A 19,085-nucleotide genomic window follows, 5' to 3' on the forward strand; every position below is an offset into this window, starting at 1 on the left:
TTTAATGTGAAAATTGCACATAAGAGGTTAAAAACACTGGTGTCCACTTATCTCTTATGCAAACATTGTGGATGGAGATCTGCAAGGTTGGTACGAGAAGCAGCCAAAGGAGGGAGTCTTATGGTGGCAAGACAGCCCTGTTTTGGCTAGAGAATTCGGAATAAACAGATAGATGGTTTTTACACAGAATCTTGAAGGCCATGGTGCCTGGAGTGAGACCTTTTGCTTCATTATCCATGAAATGAATATTAAAGTTGACACCCCTAAATATGCTCATGAGCTAAAAGGAGTACATGCTAAATATATATGACTATAGTACTCGACTCTCCACCCAAATCATGTTAAATGTCACCTCAGGGAGGGAACAGCTAAGATTGGGGTATAAAGGATATTGAGGAAGTTACCCTCAGGGGGGAGAGAAGAAATTGAAGACCCCAAAGAGGCAGTCGATGGGCTGTACTCCTTCTCCTCCACCCAACATAGGGACACCTTCTTGGAAAGCAATTGCAATTTCACCTTTTTGGTGAGAATACCCAGGATAGTATTTTGCTAGCATTATAATCATAGTCATATATTGACACTATGGCAGTAAGTGCATTTATCAATGGCAATTCTGAACTCTTTATATCTGTCGCTGTAATAAACTTTCTATTAATTTCAACTTTGCAAAACTGTCTCAGTGGAAGTCCTTTAGGGGGCTCTGACAGGAAAACGTTGACTCTGATATGTGGTTATATATGTAATCCTTTATACATAAATCGTTGACTGAGTCTGAGACTAAGACTGGACCTAGTCGCACCTAGACTCTGAGAAGACGTTTAGAAAGCAAGAGGGTCCTTTCTGAACCTCGTGACTCAACAGGAGGGCCTCAGCCAGACATCAGACTCTCATCCTTTACGCGACAGGTTAGTCAAGCAGGACCTGTCTTTCATAAACCCATGCTGATGTTTCGGGGCTGGGTACCCCGAGAACAACTGGTCTTACTGCTAAAGACTGAGGCAAAAGCATTAAGTACCTCAGCCTTTTCCTCAACCTTTGTCTCTATGTTTCCCCTCACATCCAATAAAGGATGGGGATTCTCCTTAGCCCCCCTTCTGTTGTTAATGTATTTATAGAAACATTTCTTATTGTCTTTTATGGCAGTAGCCAAATTAAGTTCTAGTGGGGCTTTGGCCCTTCTAATTTTCTCCCTGCATAAGCTCACGACATCTTTGTACTCCTCCTGAGTTGCCTGCCCCTTCTTCCAAAGGTCATAAACTGTCTTTTTTTTCCTGAGTTCCATCCAAAGCTCTCTGTTCAGCCAGGCCAGTCTTCTACCCTGCTGGCTAGTTGTTCAGCACATGGGGACCCTGCTCCTGTGCCTTTAAGATTTCCTTCTTGAAGAATGTCCAGCCTTCCTGGATCCTTTGCCTTCCAGGACTGCTTCCCAAGGCACTCTGTCAACCAGGCCCCTAAACAGACCCAAGTCTGCCTTCTGGATGTCCAAGGTAGCAGTTCTGCTAACCCCTCTCCTTACTTCTCCAAGAACTGAAAACTCTATCATTTTATGATTGCTATGCCCAAGATGGCCTCCAATCATCACATCACCCACAAGTCCTTCTCTGTTTGCAAACAACAGGTCCAGCGGGGTGCCTTCCCTAGTTGGCTTCCTCACCAACTGTGTCAGGAAGTTATCTTCCACACACTCCAGAAACCTCCGAGACTGTTTCCTCTCCACTGTATTGTATTTCCAGCAGACATTTGGTAAGTTGAATTCCCCAAGAGAACAAAGGTTACCAATTGTGAGACTTCTCCCAGCTGCTTATAGAATATTTCATCTGCCTCTTCATCCTGGTTGGGTGGTCTATAACAGACTCCCACCACGATATCTGCCTTGTTGACATTTCCCCTGATTCTTACCCATAAACACTCAACCCTTTCATCACCAACATTAAGCTCTAAACAATCAAAACACTCCCTAACATACAGGGCCACCCCACCACCTCTCCTTCCTAGCCTATCCCTTCTGAAGAGTTTATAGCCATCCCTTGCAGCACTCCAGTTGTGTGAGTCATCCCACCATGTTTCCATAATTGCAACTATATGATAGTTTTCCTGCTGCACAATGGCTTTCAAGTCCTCCTGTTTGTCGCCCAATTTAATGTATTGCCAATTAAAAATACAGTATGATGGTGAGAAGCAAAGACAAAACCTAAAAACATCTTCCCTCCACCCCACCCCTTTTTCCCAGGCTCCACTTCACTCCTTCATTCCTGATCCCAGGCCCTGATCCTCATGGGTACTTGAACCACCCTGATATTTGCTGGAAAGGCAACACGGCCAGGCACGCGCAGTCCAGGAGGTTCCTGCAGAGCATTGATGATAACTTCTTGACACAGCTGGTGGAGGAGCCCACGAGGAGAGGGGTGCTGCTGGACCTTGTACTAACGAACAAAGAAGGACTGGTTGGGGATGTGAAGGTTGGGGACAGCCTTGGCTGCAGTGACCATGAGATGGTGGAGTTCAGGATCCTGCGTGGAAGGAACAGGGCAATGAGTAGGATTACAACCCTGGATTTCAGGAGTGCTAACTTTAGCCTTTTCAAAGAGAATCCCATGGGTTAGGGCACTAGAAGGTAAGGGGTTCCAAGAGAGCTGGTCAAGATTCAAGCACCACTTCCTCCAAGCTCAAGATCGGTGCATCCCGAAGAGCAAGAAATCAAGCAAAGGAGGCAGGAGACCTACATGGATGAGCAAAGAGCTTCTGGAAAAACTCAAAGGGAAGAAGGAAGTTTACAGAATGTGGAAAAAGGGACTGGCCACTTGGGAGGAATATAGGAATGTTGTCAGTGTATGCAGCGAGGAAACAAGGGAGGCTGAGGCCCACTTGGAATTAAATCTGGCAAGGGATGTCAAGGACAAGAAGGAGGGCTTCTTCAAGTACATCAGCAGCAAAAGGAAGACTAGGGAAAATGTGGGGCCGCTGCTGAATGAGGTGGGTGCCCTGGTGACGGAGGATACAGAGAAGTTACTGAATGCTGCCTTTGCTTCAGTCTTTACTGCTAAGGCTGGCCCTCAGGAAACCCAGGCCCTGGAGGTAGGAGAGAAAGTCTTGAGAAAGGAAGACCTTCCCTTGGTGGAGGAGGATCAGGTTAGAGAACATTTAGGCAAACTCGACATCCACAAATCCACGGGCCCCGATGGGATGCACCCACGAGTGCTCAGGGAGCTGGCAGATGTTATTGCTAGGCCGCTCTCCATCATCTTTGAAAGCTCATGGAGAACAGGAGAGGTGCCTGAGGACTGGAGGAAAGCCAATGTCACTCCGGTCTTCAAAAAGGGCAAAAAGGAGGACCCGGGAAACTACAGGCCAGTCAGCCTCACCTCCATCCCTGGAAAGGTGATGGAACAGCTCATTCTGGGGGTTATCAATAAGCATGTGGAGGAGAAGGAGGTTATCGGGAGTGGTCAACATGGATTCACCAAGGGGAAATCATGCTTGACCAATCTGATAGCCTTCTATGATGGCATGACTGGCTGGGTGGCTGAAGGGAGAGCAGTGGATGTTGTCTACCTTGACTTCAGCAAGGCTTTTGACACTGTCTCCCATAACATCTTCATTAGCAAGCTTAGGAAGTGTGGGTTGGATGAGTGGACAGTCAGGTGGGTAGAGAACTGGCTGAATGGCAGGGCCCAGAGGGTTGTGATTTGTGGTGCAGAGTCTAGTTGGAGGCCTGTATCTAGTGGTGTGCCCCAGGGGTCAGTACTGGGTCCAGTCTTGTTCAACATATTCATCAATGACCTGGATGAAGGGACAGAGTGTACCCTCTGCAAATTTGCTGATGATACTAAGCTGGGAGGAGTGGCTGACACACCAGAAGGCTGCACTGCCATTCAGCGAGATCTTGACAGACTAGAGAATTGGGGAAAGAGGAACCATAACCATATGAAATTCAATAAGGGCAAGTGTAGGGTCCTGCACCTAGGGAAGGACAACCCCAGGCACCAGTACAGGTTAGGGGTTGACCTGCTGGGAAGCAGCTCTGCAGAGAAGGACCTGGGAGTCCTGGTGGACAACAAGTTAAGCATGAGCCAGCAGTGTGCCTTTGTGGCCAAGAAGGCCAATGGTATCCTAGGATGCATTAAGAAGAGTGTGGCCAGCAGGTCTAAGGAGGTTATCCTCCCCCTCTACTCTGCCCTGGTGAGGCCACATCTGGAATATTGTGTCCAGTTCTGGGATCCCCAGTTCAAGAAGGACAGGGAACTACTGGAGAGAGTCCAGCGGAGGGCTACAAAGATGATTAGGGGACTGGAGCATCTCTCTTACGAGGAAAGGCTGAGAGAGCTGGGTCTGTTTAGCCTGGAGAAGAGGAGACTGAGAGGGGATTTTATCAATGTTTATAAATATCTAAAGGGTGGATGTCTAGAGGAAGGGGCTAGACTCTTCTCTGTAGTGCCCAGCGACAGGACAAGGGGCAATGGGCACAAGCTGGAACACAGGAAGTCCCATCTGAACATGAGAAAAAATTTCTTTACTGTGAGGGTGACAGAGCACTGGAACAGGCTGCCCAGAGAGGTTGTGAAGCCTCCTTCCCTGGAGATATTTAAAACCCACCTGGATGCAATCCTGTGCAACATGCTCTAGATGATCCTGCTCTAGCAGGGAGGTTGGACTACATGATCTCTAGAGGTCCCTTCCAACCCCTACCAATCTGTGAATCTGTGATTCCTCTACCTCCTCCCCCACCCAGGGGCACAGGGAGGATGGAGAATGGGGGGGCTGCAGTCAGTTCATAACAGTTCATCTCTGCTGTTCCTTCCTCCTCACACTTTTCTCCTCCAGTGTGGGTCTTCTCCATGGGCTGCAGTCCTTCAGGATAAACTTGCTCCTGTGTAGGCATCTCCACAGGCTTCAGTTCCTGTCAGGAAAAATCTGCTCCTGCGTGGTCTCCTTTCCATGGGCTGAAGTTCCTGCCAGAGACTGTTCTGGCATGGGGTCCTCCCCAGACTGCAGTGTGGATATCTGCTCCTGCATGGTCCTCTTCACAGGCTACTAGGGGACTACCTGCTTCACTATGGTGTCTTCCATGGACTGCAGGGCAATCTCTGCTCTGGCACTTGGTGTATGCATTTAGTGTATACATTAGAGTATATAGTTTATACTTTTATACACTTTATACAGGACTCTCCCTTGTAGTCACATTCAAGTGTGACTTCCCAAATAGCCTGAGGATCTGCATTTTTGGGAGATTCTAACATCCTGGGTATGTACCTACTCAGAGGCCAAACCTTCCATGATGTTCAAGGTATGATCTCTTGGTACTTCTGAACCAAACATATGGCTAGTTCGAATACTCCAAGAAGCACCTTCCCTACCTCCAATGATGCATGTTAATTTATGACAATTCCCTGTGAACCCACAAGACCAAAAACCCATCATCTCCCTTATCACAGAATTGGAAGAACAAGGAGTAGATGTTCACACCCAGTCCCCTTTTAACAACCCTGTCTGGCCAGTATGTAAACCCAAGGAGTCTTAGCATCTGACCATTGATTACTGAGGCATAAACTCTGCCTCCTCTGTGCTTCATGTAACAGTCCCAATAGCTGCAGAAGTACTCAATGCCTGTAGTGCTGGTACCACTAAGATACAAAATAAAAAGTGACAGATATCTCACCCCAAGCTTCCGGTGACCATCCTGCTCCCCTCCCAGCAGCCTCAGGGGCCATTTGCCCCAGAAGTCACTCCCCTCTTCTAGTCATGTGGTCTGTTGTGAATGACTGGCAGGATCAGCCACCTCTACTAGTTTACCCGGAATTACATCAGACCCAGAACGCCCTTCCCCTACATACACGGGGGGTGCCATTTTGTTTCAGCTGCTATTTTATGACAGGATGCCGACATTTTACTGTCAGGGAGCTGCCATTTTGTTAAAAGTAACACTGCTCTGTGATTGGTTGATGGTAATTTCTTGACACAGTCAAACTCACGTGTTCTCAGGCAGCCCTGTGATTGGATACTCAATTCCTTTGGACTAGATATAAAAATATATACCTTTATATACAATATATGCATATATGTAAATAGGAGTGTACAAATATGTATAAATATGTATTTTATTTATTTATATATTTGCTATTTTTATATATACCGCTATATGTGCATATATGTGTATATATTTATATATATACACATTTATAAAGTTATAGAAACTAAATATATATACACATAAAAACATAGGTATAAAATTAATAAAACATTCTTTAATAAGAGCTAATAAGCACTGTGCTGCACATACAGCTTGGCCTTCAGGCCTGTCTTCTGCTGCACATATCACTTGGATGCAGGATAAACTCAGACAGCTAATTGTACCAGAGGAGCCTACAGGCAGCTCCCACTCTGTACCGGCATCTATGTGTGTCCTTGTCTTTAAGTAAAAGTGCAGCAGGAATTTCTCATGAGAACATCCTTTCTGTTTGACAGTAGAAATGATGAATAGAGTTGTTTTCTTGTAAGAAAATCCTAGAAGAACTTGAATAACCAAAACGGAGTAAACCTTTCTATGGATGGATTCTGCACAGTGTGTTACATGTAGATTGGAGGCACATTTGATGCTGCACAGCTCAGAGTTCCCAGCATCTAAAGTGACATAAGATTATCTATACTATTCTCTTTCTTTATACTGCTGGCTCTAATAAAGATCACTCTATGATGACATAATTTTTAGTAACAAAATGGTGAGCATTTGTTTTGCACCAGGAGGTGCTTGTCCATAATGATTCCAGTAAGAAAGGTACTCAGATTCTGTAAAGCATAATTTAAAATCCTATTTATTAGAGCTAACTGCTTGCTTTGTATCATTCCTGATAATGTCATATGATGTTACAGTTGTTGGCAACCGTTGTATCGGGAACTGCTCTGTAAATATCCTTTTATCAAATTTGTGGAGGACTTAACTCAAAGTCTTTGTGATAACCATTTATTTCCTCCTAATGAAGTAAACATGGTTGTGATTGATGATTTCATGAATTCTGCTTGTGAGAGAAATAGAACTGAGAAATTACTAAGTATGTGCATCACAGGAAATTTTGCATCCTATGCATTGTTCGGAATCTTTTTATCAGGGTATGTGGTGGGTTGACCCTGGCTGAGGGCCAGGTGCCCACCAGAGCCGCTCTATCACTCCCCTCCTTCTCTGGACAGGGGAGAAAAGGTACAACGAAAAGCTTGTGGGTCGAGATAAGGACAGGGAGAGATCATTCTCTAATTATCATCACGAGCAAAACAGACCGAACTTAGAGAGGGAATTCATCTTATTTATTACTAAGCAAAACAGAGTAGAGGAATGAGAAATAAAACCAAATCTTAAAAACACCTCCCCCCACCCCTCCCATCTTCCCGGGCTCAACTTCACTCCCGGCTTCAACCTCCGCCCCCCCCAGCGGCACAGGGGGACGGGGAGTGGGGGTTACGGTCAGTTCATCACACGGTGTTTCTGCCGCTTCGTCTTCCTCAGGGGGAGGACTCCTCTCATCGTTCCCCCGCTCCAGCATGGAGTCCCTCTCACGGGAGACAGTCCTTCACGGCCTTCTCCAACGTGAGTCTCCTCCACGGGGTGCAGACCTTCAGGAGCAAACTGCTCCAGCGTGGGTCCCCCACGGGGTCACAAGTCCTGTCAGCAAACCTGCTCTGGCGTGGGCTCCTCTCTCCACGGATCCACAGGTCCTGCCAGGAGCTTGCTCCAGCGCGGGCTTCCCACGGGGCCACAGCCTCCTTCAGGTGCCTCCACCTGCTCCGGCGTGGGGTCCTCCACGGGCTGCAGGTGGAATCTCTACACCCCCTCATCCTCCCTCCATGGGCTGCAGGGGAACAGCCTGCTTCACCATGGTCTTCACCACGGGCTGCAGGGGGATCTTGCTCCGGCGCCTGGAGCACCTCCTCCCCCTCCTTCTTCACTGACCTTGGTGTCTGCAGATGTTCTTACATCTTCTCACTCCTCTCTCTGGCTGCAAAAGCGCTCTCTAACTGTTTTTGTCTTTCTTAAATATGTTATCACAGAGGCGCTGATTGGCTTGGCCTTGGCCAGCGGCAGGTCCGTCTTGGAGCCGGCTGGCATTGGCTCTATCAGACACAGGGGTAGCTTCTAGCAGCTTCTCACAGAAGCCACCCCTGTAGCCCCCCCGCTACCAAAACCTTGCCATGCAAAACCAACACAGGGTAAAAAGAGCCACATCATTGCCCTCAACATAAAATATCTGGTGTTATTTAAGAACCTCTGAGGTAAACTCTAGGTTACATCCCTAACAGACAAATGCATGCTGGCAAAGCCTGGTTCTTTTTCAAAGTGTTTGAAGATCACGTCAGGGCATTATATGGGTCCCTGGCTGTCAATTTAAATGCTTCTACACCAGAAGTTTTTGGGCTAAGAAGTAGCCAGAGTGGCTGACCATTTACATATTGAGAAAAAAAAGACGACGACCAGTGTTTGGCAATAGAGAGTATTGTATTGCCTGTATTGCTATCATTGCAGACTTGGGAGCATGATGCCCCACAGTCTGAAGAGTAGCCTGTCCCTACTGGAACTGTTGATCCCTTCCCCATCTTTGGCAGAGGAAAGAAATACTCTGCTTCCGATGATCTGGTAAAGGCCATTTCTGTAACTGCCATGAACACCTTAAAGTTGACCATTCCTTTAATGTCCCACCAGATACACATGCTAAAAAAGGAGGTTGCAGTCATTAGTAACCTCAGTAGTAAAAGTGTGTCCTTCAAAAGAAAGAAGCTGCTAGTGAAGCAAAAAAAAAAAAAAGACTCCCAGGTCCTTCTCTGCAGAGCTGCTTCCCAGCAGGTCAACCCCTAACCTGTGCTGGTGCATGGGGTTATTCCTCCCTAGGTGAAGGACCCTATACTTGCCTTTGTTGAACTTCATTAGGTTCCTCTCCGCCCAACTCTCTAGCCTGTCCAGGTCTTGCTGAATGGCAGCACAGCCTTCTGGTGTATCAGCCACTCCTCCCAGTTTTGTATCATCAGCAAACTTGCTGAGGGTACACTCTGTCCCCTCATCCAGGTCACTGATGAATATTTTGAACAAGACTGGACCCAGTACTGACCCCACTGCTAGCCACAGACCTCCAACTAGACTCTGCACTGCTTATCACAACCCTCTGAGCCCTGCCATTCAGCCAGTTCTCTACCCACCTGACTGTCCACTCATCTAACCCACACTTCCTAAGCTTGCCTAGGAGGATGTTATGGGAGACAGTGTCAAAAGCCTTGCTGAAGTCAAGGTAGACAACATCCACTGCTCTCCCCTCATCTACCCAGCCAGTCATGCCATCATAGAAGGCTGTCAGATTGGTCAAGCATGATTTCCCCTTGGTGAATCCATGTTGACCACTCCCGATAACCACCTTCTCCTCCACATGCTTATTGATAACCCCCAGAATGAGCTGTTCCATCACCTTTCCAGGGATGGAGGTGAGGCTGACTGGCCTGTAGTTTCCCAGGTGCTCCTTCTTGCCCTTTTTGAAGACCGGAGTGAAATTGGCTTTCCTCCAGTCCTCAGGCACCTCTCTTGTTCTCCATGACCTTTCAAAGATGATTTCCCTTTGAGTTTTTCCAGAAGCTCTTTGCTCATCCATGTAGGTCTCCTGCCTCCTTTGCTTGATTTCTTGCTCTTCGGGATGCACCGATCTTGAGCTTGGAGGAAGTGGTGCTTGAATCTTGACCAGCTCTCTTGGAACCCCTTACCTTCTAGTGCCCTAACCCATGGGATTCTCTTTGAAAAGGCTAAAGTTAGCACTCCTGAAATCCAGGGTTGTAATCCTACTCATTGCCCTGTTCCTTCCACGCAGGATCCTGAACTCCACCATCTCATGGTCACTGCAGCCAAGGCTGTCCCCAACCTTCACATCCCCAACCAGTCCTTCTTTGTTCGTTAGTACAAGGTCCAGCAGCACCCCTCTCCTCGTGGGCTCCTCCACCAGCTGTGTCAAGAAGTTATCATCAATGCTCTGCAGGAACCTCCTGGACTGCGCGTGCCTGGCCGTGTTGCCTTTCCAGCAAATATCAGGGTGGTTCAAGTCCCCCATGAGGACCAGGGCCTGTGATTGTGAGGCTACTTCCACTTGTCTGTAGAAGGCCTCGTCGACTTCCTCTTCCTGATCAAGTGGCCTGTAGTAAACACCCACAACAGTGTCACCCATATTAGCTTGCCCCTTCATTCTTACCCATAAGCTCTCTACTCGTTCTTCATCCATGCCTAGGCAGAGCTTGATGCATTCCATTTGGTCTCTCACATAAAGAGCAACTCCACCACCTAATTAGTAATTACAGAACAGTAATTATACAGCATCAAGGCCTGTTCTGTTTCTCATACTGCCCTGCCAGTGAGTAGGTTGGGGGTGCACAAGAAGTTGGGAGGAAACACAGCCAGGACAGTTGAGCACAACTGGCCAAAGGGATATTTCATACCTCTTGTGGATTAACCTTGGCTGGCCACCAGGTGTCCACCAAGCTGCTCTATCACTCTCCCTCCTCAACAGGACAGGAGGAGAAAAATACAGTGAGAAAGTTTGTGAATCGAGATAGGGACAGGGAGATTACGGCAAAACAGACTTGACTTGGGCAAGATTAATTTAATTTGTTGCCAATTAAACAGAGTAGGATAATGAGAAATAAATACAAAACTAAAACCACCTTCCTCCTGCCTCTCCCTTCTTCACAGGTTCAGCTTCGCTCCTGACACTTCTACCTCATCTCCCTGAGCAATGCGGAGGGATGGGGAATGTGGGTTGCAGTTCAGTTCATAACGCTTTGTCTCTGCTACTCCTTCCTCCTCACACTCTTCCTCTGCCCCAGCATGGGGTCCCACCCATGGGAGACAGTCCTTCACAAACAACTTCAACATGAGTCCTTCCCATAGGTTGCAGTTCTTCACAAACTGCTCCAACATGAGTCCTTTCCATGGGGTACAGTCCTTCATGAGCAGACTGCTCCAGTGTGGGTCTCTCACAGGGCCACAGGTCCTGCCAGAAAAAACCTGCTCCAGCGCAGGCTTTCCACAGGGTCGCAGTCTCCTTCAGGGCACATCCACCTGCTTTGACGTGGGGTTCTTCATGGGATGCAGGGTGGATATCTGCTCCACCGTGGTTCTCCATGGGCTACAAGGGGACAACCTGCATCACCATGGTCTTCACCATGGGCTGCAGGGGAATCTCTGCTCTGGTTCCTGGAGCACCTCCTCCTCCTTTTTCACTGACCTTGGTGTCTGCAAAGTTGTTTCACATTTTCTCACTCCTGTCTCCCACACCTGCTGCACAGCGATTTTTACACTTTCTTAAATATTTTATCATAGAGGCACCACCAGTGTCACTGATTGGCTCAGCTTTGGCCAGTGGCGGGTCCATCTTGGAGCTTGCTGGAACTGGATCTGTCCAACATGGGGACAGCTTCTGGTATCTTCTCACAGAAGCCATCCATGCAGCCCACACCCTCCCCCCCCCCGCTACTAAAACCTTGCCATGTAAACCCTATACAATACCATATGATGCCACGCTCAGCAATAAAATCTGAGGGAAGGAGAAAGAAGGTGAGGACATTCAGAGTTATGGCATCTGTCTTTCCAAGTAACCTTTACGCATGATACCCTGCTTTCCTGGAAATGGCTGAATAACTGCCTGCAGATAGGAAGCAGTGTATTAATTCCTTGTCTTGCTTTGCTTGTGCGTGCAGCTTTTGCTTTACCTATTAAACTGTCTTTATCTCAGCTCATGAGTTTTCTCACTCTTTCTTTACCCTTCTGATTTTCTCCCCCATCCCACTGGCAGGGAGTGAGTGAGTAGTTGTGTGAGGCTTTGCTGCCTGGTGGGCTTAAACCACAGCAGCAGGGTAGCCATATGAGTCAAAAAACTGTGCAGTTCTGATACACCAGGACAATTGCTAGACTATGCTCTCCAGGCTGGTTATGTGGATGCATATTCACAACCATGTTTGCTGGTCCTGGAGAAACATGAGGCCTAGAGAGCCATTCAGTTAGATACATGCCTACAAATGTTTCTCTGGCGTAGGGGTCTGCTCATTATTTCCACTGGCTGGAAATACCTCTGCTGTGTAGAGGTAGAGCAAGTTTGACCTTCTGGTGATGTATGCCTCAAAGGGAAATGTCTTAGCAGCAACCCCCATAGAAGCCCCCAAAACATGTTCTACATGCCCAGTTATAGAAAAAACGTTTGGATTTTCTTCTGTTTTAAGCTTTCTTTTCATTATGACAGTATCGTAGACCAGGCCTACTGCTGGATAGTCAATAGGTGAAGCTTTATTGTGGGGGTTAATAAGATGGTTCATATGGTCTATCAACATGGAGGACAGATAATAGCCTTTCTGCAAAGTATACTGCTGTGCCTTACCTATCAGTGCTATTTCAAAGATGGTGTCTTCATTAAAATTATTCCAGCTATGTGAGAATTTCTGTCAGACCCATCTCCCACTTGCCTGAGCACTCCAGGGTCCTCCCAGCTGTATGGTAAAGTTCAAGCTGCTGGTTTATGGGAAAATTCTGCCACTGGAATTGCTGGATAGTGTGCTGTAGAACCCTCCATCTGCCATCCTTCTCTTTCCTACCACTCCAACCCTAGTTGCTAGATCTTCTGGACTTGGGAGGCTACTATGAAAATCTCATCCATGAACATCTGCATTCTCATCCATGAACATCACCTTTCTTAAATCTCTCTTTTGTTCTAGACATTCTGATGGGGTCTCCCATTTTGAGCACACGCACAGATTCTTTAATTTTAAACACATCCCCATACACAGTTCTCCAAACCCTTGCAGAGTTTAAGCGATTCACATCCACAGATCTGTCTCTGATATTTCTGTGGAAGCTATGGTTATAGCTTGATATAAACTCTGATAACACACCAATTGCACATTCAAATGTATGTCCACATCTTGGTTTTGAGCATCCTGTTAAAACACTCTACAGCTGAGTTTTTTACTTCATTGTTAGCAACAAAATGGTAAACACTATACTGATTTAAAAGCTTGTTTAAAGGCTGGTTTATAAATTCTTTTCCCCAGTCAGTCTGAGGCATGTGCCCTGTACTAAGAATGGTTTTAAAAGCCTGGGCTATTTCAGAGTCCATTTTTCCTTTTAGATGAATGATCCAGGCATGCTTGGATAATATATCTATCATCATTAAGATGTACTTAACACCATCCTTGTGCTTGGAAAACTGTTGCTCCAGCAAGTCTGCCTGGCATTGAGCATTCACCTCTGCCACAATCACCTTGTTGCTTTTAAAGTGCTTTCTTGCTGCTTTGTGTAAGCTGTAAGAGTCTTGGTTTGCAAGCCAGGTTGCCACTTGGTTTCTGTTCAGATTAGCAATTCACCTTTTAGTGGCTTCAAAGAGGGGATTTATACCCCCAAAGCTTCCCACCTCCCCAGGATCATAGTAAATGTCTTTTAACAGAAGCCGTGGTGTAGACATGTCTACCAACACACCACTACTACATACATGTAAGAAATGAAACATCAACGATCAATTCAATTCATGCACAGAGAAACTTTTAGCAGGGTATGAGGGTTGTTGGTCACCTTTTTTACTCAAATGTGGCTATCCCTTCTGTGTCCATTCTCCTTTCTTTGAAGGCTGCAGGCCCACACAGGAACATGAGCAGATTGTGGCACACTTCTGTCTTCTCCCTCCTTGGTCAGTCAGACATAGTTTTTTTTAATGTTTGATCTAAAGATAAGGAAACATATATAGCATAAGCCTGTACCTCTTAATTGTCCTACAGGTAGCTGTGAGCTCCCCCACAGCCATGGGCAAAGAGAGTTCCCACAACTATCTGCCCTCTCTGTGTGAAACTTACATCAAAATATAATTTCTGATTCATGGGCCCATTGGCTGGTTCTTGTGGTTTGCGGGGTCTTTTAGGGAACCATTTGGAGCTTTTCCTTCAGAAGAATACACGTTCTTCTGAAGTAGGCATTTTATTCTGATTTTCTTTTTTTGCGGACAAAGTCACCTGTGTCTTGCATCACAGTGCAAAGCCCAAAGGATATTGCTGTCCTATAAGAACCAAAACATAATGGTTAAAATCAGTGGTAGGAAGTGTCTGCAGATTAGTTGAGACTCAGTCCTAGAACATGGGAGTGGATGCTTTCTGTGGTTTTGCATCAAGAGCAGTGGAAGACTAAACTCACTGTGGGAACCTATCCATCTGATAAAAAGCTCAAGCAATATCTCATCTACCCCTTCACTATGTCACCTGTAAGAATAAAAGGGAATTTGTAAACTAGACATCAACTGGGTAAATAGGTAAACAATCATAGAAGGGTTATTGGTCACCGAGGTTGTGAATAGAGGAATACCACCCAATGGGTATGTAATGGGTCTACTGTACATATAAACTCCCTTGTGTATAAAGAAGTAAACCCTAAAATCTATCTAAACTACAGGAGCATATGGTAGTTATCACCAATGAGAACAGTTCTTTGTGTATTGCATCTATGATTGTGATAGAATCGGAAGACAAAATTTTAAAACTCCTGTAAATAATTCTGGAGTGGGAAATTCAGAGTGTAAGTAAAATGTAACCTTTGTAATAATGAGACTACATAAAACCAAAAACTAGAAATTGCAGAGCACTGTTATCAGGTGAAATCCTATTGTCTGGGATGCCCCCAATGTTATAAGGGCTGCATGAGACCACCTACTACATGAACAACAGATAGTATGGGAAGCAACTTGTGGCTGGAACAGGAGGCGTACCATCAAGAACTGCACCATCAAGGCACAGCCAGCCTTGACATTCAACAGTATGCAAAACAAATCATTCAAAAGGCTTCACTACTAGAAACTACTCTCCATAGTTTGTGAAGAAATATTTTCTTCAGATGGTGCTGCATGGCCATAGGACTGGGCATTTTTCAGCACCCTCATTCACCCGGATTCCCAAGATATTTTTGCCTTTACATGGATGTCGGGGAAACTTCCTTGGACCCGATTACCTCAAGGATTCGCAGGATTGCTGACTATTTTTTCTCGGATATTGGTCAAAGATTTACAGGATGTAAAATTTCCAGGGCAATCTGTACTGATACAATATGTTGATGATTTACTAGTCCCGACTCCCACACAGGCAAAATTGATACTCTAGTGCTATTGACTGCATTGGCTGATAAAGGTCACAAAGTTTCTCCTTATAAACTCCAATTCTGTAAAGCAAAAGTGGAATATTTGGGATATATCTTAGAAGGAACTCAACTTTTATCTCTGGATGGCATCCAAGCAATCCAAACTGTACCCCGGCCACAAACTAAAAAAAACCCAGATGCAAGCCTTTTTAGGAACTGTAGGATTTTGTAGACCATGGATTGCTGCTTTTGGAGAATTAGCAAAGCCACTCCTCAACAGTATGCATCAAGATCAAGGTGAACCCTTGCAATGGAATGTGGACCAGATGATTGCCTTTTTTGAAAAACTTAAATGAGTTACTTTCCTGTAAAGTTATACTTTCCTGTTAGCTAAAATTTCAGTTACCTAGACTTTTCAGTCACCTAGACCACTGCCAATCAGGTCAATTTCTTAATAATCAGTGCACTATACAGTAATCATAATTTAGATTCTGACTTTAAAAAGTAAAAGAGTCACTTGGTCAATCCTCAGAGGAAGATGAACAATGGAGGCAGTGTCATAGTACTCTAGCACACGGTGAGGATGCTCTCCCTTTCCCCTTCATCATGGTGCAGGCATCCCCTGTATCACATGGGAAGCATGAAGGCCTCCATCAGTTAGTGATCCACATAACAGTTAACCTCAGTAGGGCCAGGCCTGTGCTGTACTGTGCTGCACATACAGCTTGGCCATCAGGCCTGTCTTGTGTCGCACAAATCCCTTGGCCGTAGGACGAGCTCAGTCAGCTCATTGTACCAGAGGAGCCTGCAGGCAGCTCCCACTTGGTACCGGCAATTATGCCACCTGTGTGTACTTGTCTTTAACTAAAAGTGCAGCAGGAAGTTCTCATGTGACCATCTTTAGAAATAGGGTTGTCATCTTGCAAGAAACTTACATAATAGTTCAAATGACCAAAAAGGAGGAGCTTCCCTCCACAAACAGGATCTGTGCAGCATGCCATGGGAGAAAAATGTATCCAGGGTCCATCTGATGCTGCACAAACACGAGGTTCCCAGCATCTGAAGGGATTTACTCTCTATCTATATTCCTCTCTTTAGTCTGTCTTATTAAAACAGCTATTTTAAGCCATTTCTTGTTGGGCCTTTCTTATTCAGATCCAGAAAGAACCCTGCACCATTACTCTCTCTCACCTCACCCCCTGCTCCCCACTCTGGTGCAGTACAATTGGCATCATGGACAGGATCTCGATAAGAAATGCCATTTTGGAAGAGGGATAGCAGAGAGCAAGAAAAACCTGAATGGGTGCGTACAGTCATGGGGGCCAGTCATGCAGTGACACACACATAGATACACACCTTCATGGGCCATCAGTTTAGAACAATGAAGATTAACACACCACCGACCATACGTCCACACCACCTGCACAGAACAAGCCTGTACTGATCCTGCATGGTACAACTACATACCGATTATGTGAGCAATAGTAACTGAGTAGCCCACTCCTCAACGTGAGTAATCTGATTGGTATACACAACTGTATTGTAACATATATAAACCCTGCCTTCCTCAGTATCAGGGTCCTCCATGCATTAGGCTGGGGCATCGGTTTGTGCATTGTTAATATGAGAGACTAAATTCCCTTAGTAATTCTATGCTAAATGTTCTTGTCTCCCTCCTTGGCTGGCAAAGAACTGACTTTTACACACTGTACTCTTCCTGCCCATTAGCCTCCTAAGCTCTGGACTAGACTCAACACACAATGCATGGTGGTGACTCCTTAGGTTCAATCCACCTGGCTCAGAGATGCCTTTAGCCCATCCCCACCTCCCACAGAAGTGCTGTGGTGGTGTTACAGTCATTAATGGAATTCAGGGGTCCTCATCATCTCCTCAAAGGAACACCCACATCCACACAATATCCCTGTCAGATAAAAGAGAACTGTATCTAGAGATGCCAATACTCTGTTACGTAGGTTTCTATGCAGTTATCTCTTAGCATATGCCCAACTTTCCTTTGCATCTGAACCAACAAATCAGCATGTTCACTGTTCCTCTAAGACCTTTGATATAGAATATTTATGGTATATCCACATCCTGAAAGAAATTGAGGTTGAAAACAGTTGATTAATTTGCACTCCGGTTCTAAGGGGATGAGGGGATCCCTTATGAAAGGACATAATGAATTTTAATTCTTCAGACAGAAAATGGTTTAGATGAAAATCTTCCCCTCTTGTCATTGCCCCGTTTCCTTTTCTTCAAAACAAAATAAAAGTCTGATATATGTCATCTGTAAGTATGGGGAATGCAAGAATGTCTGTGATCTACTTAACTTTGATCTTAGGAAGCAAACTTGACCCCTGTCCCTCACAGGAAGCAACCAGCACTTAAATAAGGAATATATCTGAAACCGAAATATATTTTATAGCTTAACATTTGCTTTGATGCGTACATTAGTGCTGAAAAATGCCAGAATTCCTATAGATAGTATGCTATCACAGTAATGATAATAAATATGCAGACATACCCAGCATTTTGGAGTCCCACAGGAAGGTTAGGCATTAAATCAACCCACCATTCAGAAATGACCTTCCCACCATATATGTGCTGTTAGTAACTACCCGCCACATTACTAATGTGTTGACTGTCCCTTCTGAAGGTCTAAGTGATACAAAAGTGAGCTAGAGATACTGAATATGTTACATTTTTGTAAAATGGCAGGTATTTTCCTAGGTAGGAGTGCTTTTTCAGGAGTGTAACCAGACAGATGTAGCTCAAAAATAAAGTAATTTTTGCAGTTGGCATTCTCACAGTGCCAGGCAATGCATATGGATCAATTAAGCCTCCTTGTGCTCAGAATGCTGAGAGCAGCATGAAGTTGGGAAAATTATCTCATTTTTTAATGTGAGAGGAAGAGAGGCTTAATCTATGAAGATTCAGTGTATTTCACCTTCTCTCAACATCCATTCACTACTTACTTCTCAGCCTTCATCTTAGCAACTTATCAGTCCGAACAAACTCCGGCTTCTGCCAAATCAACTGAAACCTGCAAAAGGTCCTAATCAGCCCCACGGCCATTTATTACCAGGACATGGTTTGAAAGAAACAGTAGATGAAAATAAGAGAGTAGTAATGATGTTGAAAGACCTCAATTTCCCCAGTCTTGAATGAAGGAGTTGGACATGGTATGTTCCTTGTTTCATGTTTCTGTGCCTTACAAAACCTGCTTTATTTTCAGCAGTCTTCCAGGTAAAAAACATTCACCAAAGAGTGTAGAATTGTGACTGGGTAAAAATGGGAAGGGCAGATGTGCAGGTATTGCCTGGTTCTTTTTCTGTCACAATGTTTTTAAAAAAGGAAAAACTGGAAAACATTAACCATGTCTCTCAGTTGATCCTCCTGTGGCAGAAGGCTGAGGCAGGCTGTGCATGGAAAAAACTGTGCATATTAACAACTTAACTAAGAACAACTAAATAGTAATGAGGCTCAGACCATCTGAATCTTTGCTTAAGGGTATGCATGTCTTCTGCTGCTGAAGTTAAAGCTCTGCTCCACTTAGAGAAGGAACCCCCATCATGGGGCAGAGGGAACTTGCTGCTGTGATTGATGAAGGGGAAATTCAAATTGTAACTGCTCAGCAGTGGTAATTTGTGACTGAGGAACGATCTGGCATGGAGGGCAAGAAGGACCAACTGCAGAAAAGGTTAAACTGACTGGAAGCAGGAATGCCAGAGACAGAATGACTCCTTGCAAGGGAGTGAAGTTTCCCTTGGTGATGAGATAAGAAATAGCTGCAACAGTGTCTTGCAGCCATCCTGGAATACATGCGCTCAGGGGCTAACTTTGGGCAGCAGAGCTGGGCTGGGGGATGGACTCAAGGCCAGCTGAAGGGCCCCATGCAACCGCTCATGGGATTGGTGCTGGTGCAAGTGTATATAGGGAAATTGCTCATGACGCGTATTTGTAGACT

At 45.4% G+C, this 19,085-nt stretch overlaps 1 long non-coding RNA gene across 3 annotated transcripts in view; it reads right to left on the bottom strand.

The window, feature by feature from the left end:
* The window catches only part of LOC142599236 (uncharacterized), a 33,642-nt gene extending 19,925 nt beyond the window's left edge, over positions 1 to 13,717 (bottom strand). For 2 of the 3 annotated variants that reach the window (XR_012832860.1, XR_012832862.1), the window contains exon 1: positions 13,574 to 13,717. This is a non-coding gene — a long non-coding RNA (uncharacterized LOC142599236). Of the gene's footprint in view, positions 1 to 5,656; positions 5,771 to 13,573 lie in introns of those variants that run through there. The other variant, XR_012832859.1, reaches the window with a different exon arrangement.
* Positions 13,718 to 19,085: the final 5,368 nt, after the last annotated feature.

The sequence above is a fragment of the Balearica regulorum genome, chromosome W (assembly GCF_011004875.1).
Source record: "Balearica regulorum gibbericeps isolate bBalReg1 chromosome W, bBalReg1.pri, whole genome shotgun sequence".
Taxonomy (NCBI): Eukaryota; Metazoa; Chordata; class Aves; order Gruiformes; family Gruidae; genus Balearica; species Balearica regulorum.